The sequence below is a fragment of the Falco biarmicus genome, chromosome 8 (genome assembly GCF_023638135.1).
Source record: "Falco biarmicus isolate bFalBia1 chromosome 8, bFalBia1.pri, whole genome shotgun sequence".
NCBI lineage: Eukaryota > Metazoa > Chordata > Aves > Falconiformes > Falconidae > Falco > Falco biarmicus.
Genome location: NC_079295.1, coordinates 46721323 through 46724445, shown reverse-complemented (window position 1 = coordinate 46724445; position 3123 = coordinate 46721323).

The following is a 3123-nucleotide window of genomic DNA, read 5'->3' as shown; positions in this document are numbered from 1 at the left end:
CCGGTAGGCATATTCTGCTGACAGTTTTATTTCTTGAGTTTTACAGTATTTTTATCAAAGTTGAAGTTCAAGCCACATCACGTTTATGTGGATAAAAATGACTAGGGACAATTCTTCCAAGCACACTCTGTTGGCCAACAGGGAGGCTGCAGTGCCAAGAAGCATTTCCAAATGAATCTTCGTGAATTTACTGAAGCAAATACATCTAGCAGACACAGAATGGTGTTTTGTGGAAGTAAAGTTGTAACTGCTACATCCTCACAAAAAGGGGAGGTGTTCAGTCCCTTTTGTGCAAGAATTAAGTATGACTTCAAACATCTATTGTGATGGTAGCAGTTTCTCTGGGGACTCTGTATAGAGCAGTGAAATGCAGATAAGCAGCTAATGGTGCAGATTTTATTTAAATAGCATATCCAAATTATAAAACCTTACCCATGCAGTGACTCATTTTTGCACTTTTACAAAGATAAGTTACAGCTTTCTACATGACACACATTAGTATGCAAAATTGTTTGTGTTTGTATGAAATTGATTAAATATAAGGCAGTGATATGGTCTTAAAACTACAGCTTTCCAAGGCCCCTGAAAGAAAGTGCAAACAACAGCAGCCCTGCAGTCAGTTCTATTTTGGCTAAGTCACAAGGATGTACTTGAACTCCCACTTGCTTTATGATGACATTTGTCATTCCTCTGTCTCAAAGGCTTGCTTAGTTCATCAGCCAAACAGAGGACTTGACTTCAAAGCTTCAGTGTCTGGCAGTCATCCCCTTCTCTCTAAAGATGGTAGATAAGAATTTATTTTGAAGGTCTCCAACTTCCCCAAGCATTTTAAGGTTTTTTACAACATGCAGTTAAGATTAATGTATTGAGATACTACAGCTGTGTATGTTTTATTTTTGAAGTACCCTTTCCTTAGCTGTTGTGCGGTTTAGTGATCTTTAATCTGGTGTCCTCAGCCTGTTCTAAATGCTAACCTGCGTGACTACTGGGGATTAAACTGTAGGAGGATGTTACATCATGTTTAGTGTCTACACATAAAGAATTCCCAGGCAGAAAGTAACTGTGGCTTAGTTTGACTTCAAAGTCAGAATATCCCTTGCTCCCATGGAGTCTTTCTGCCATCAGTGGTTGTTAGGTGCCTAATGCTTTCAAAACCCTGATAAAGCTGTATGTCTGCATATGTGCAGCGTGATGCTTTTATACATCAGAAAGTAAGTCAAATCTCAACTGCTTCTGCAAAATGTCTTCTGTTCACATGCAAAGGACAGGGAGAGAATAGATGCCTTACGTTAATTTCTGATGAAGGCCTTGGAGTAGCTTGATCTTGAGGACAGGTGCCAGGAACACGCTTTGGTGGCAGATCGCTCTGTGGTCTTGCCACAAGCTGCTTGCTTTTCAGAAATAATTGTAGCTGCACTGTAAAGGGGTGAGGGGAAAACACACAGAGAGCATGAGACTAGAGTGTAGAATATTAGGCTCTGCAATTTATGATGCTAGCTTTTGTATGTTATTTTCAACTTCAAGAGTACTCTAGGGGCTGTTGCCTCTGCTGTGTGTGTAGTTCAGCAGAGGTGCAGCAAGGCCCTGGGCTTGCTGAGCAATGCAGGAAATAAATAGAGATGCTTCTATTATAAATGAGGAAACCACATGTTATGCTGGATTTATTAAAACAGAGTTGCAGATATTTGTGGAAATAAAGAGTAGTATGGGCATAGTAGTTTTGATATTTATTTTTTTTAAAGGATGATCCTTGCAGAAGTGTTTTAAAGTTTGTACTTGGCTTGTAGGTAAGCATTTAGCGAGCATTTGACAGGCCAGAGAAAGCTTATAGGCCCTGGAAACAAGTTAGTAGTGGTGACCAATAAAATCAGTATAAACAGCTTGAGCAAGGGATTATCAGTCCCCAGAAAACCTGAGAAAAAAAAATCTGAGAAAACCCAGACTCTATAGTTGGCTATCCCTTACTAAAATTTATGAGGAAGGAAGGAAGGAAGGAAAGGGCTGAGTAGGGATATGTTAATGAAATCGTTATCCTTGGCTAGCCCCTTTCCTGCTTACAAGGCAGCCTACGGGAGCGCTTGGGTAGGGAGTGCTTGGGTAGCGCAGACTTCCCAGCCTAACAGGTGGTGTAACCGAAGAGCTAAGCTGAGCGAGGTGGTCTGTATGCTGCTAGCTCACTAACTTCTTGGGTCTGAAAAAACGTGCTTGCATTTGGTAACTACTAACGGATTTCAGAGTTATCCGAGGTTGCCAATTTCTGCTTAACTTAGACCTCAGTAACACATTTCTGGGCAGAAACATTTTTCTGCTGTAGGTTTCCCAGCTTGCTCTTGTGACAGTTTTCCTGCTTTTTGTGATGATTAGCTTACAAGTCCATCATGTGGAGGGATGGCTTTGCAACATTGCGTTTTGACTCCACATCAAGTCAGACTATTCATCAGTGGCTTGAATGGAACAAAGGGCTTTTAAGCTCTTGTGCTATCTAGTTCCTTTGCTTGCTAAGGGACAATGAAGATCAGAGACTGGAAAAGCTTGTACCAAGGCAGCGTGTTTGAGAGGATGGGTAAACACAGCATGGCGCTCTGATCATTGCCGAAACCTCTGTGCTGGTTGCAGCAGGTAGTGTCTGAAGGAGAGATACTTCCACCTTAAAGAAAAAGGGGGCGGGGTGAGATCCAAAGGAGAGAATAAGAAATTGGTTTTTCAACCTATTTTGTAAATAGGGTTGAAGTCTGGGTCCAAGGAAAGTGGTATCCTTTACCCCCGGCAATACAGAGCCTTAAAGATGCGTGGGTCTGGCGCAGAAACACCCGTTATGTAAACACGCGTGTGTTTCCAGAACGTGCAGAATTTGCTTGCCCCTGAGGCGGGCTGGCAAAGGCCGGGGCAGCCCTCGGGGCGCAGCGGGGAAGGCCTTCCCGTATGCGCCCAGGGACTCTTCCCTCCCCGCGCTGCGCTGCCTGCCATGCCCGGCGCGGCGACCCGCGCTACTGCCGCTGCAAGCGGGGCAGGCTCGCCCTGCCGGCGAGAGGCTGCCTGGGGGCTGCCTCTTCATCAGCACGACTGGCCGCTCGGGCCGCCGCCGGGCCCGGAGGCCATCCCGCCCGGCGCCACAAGATGGAG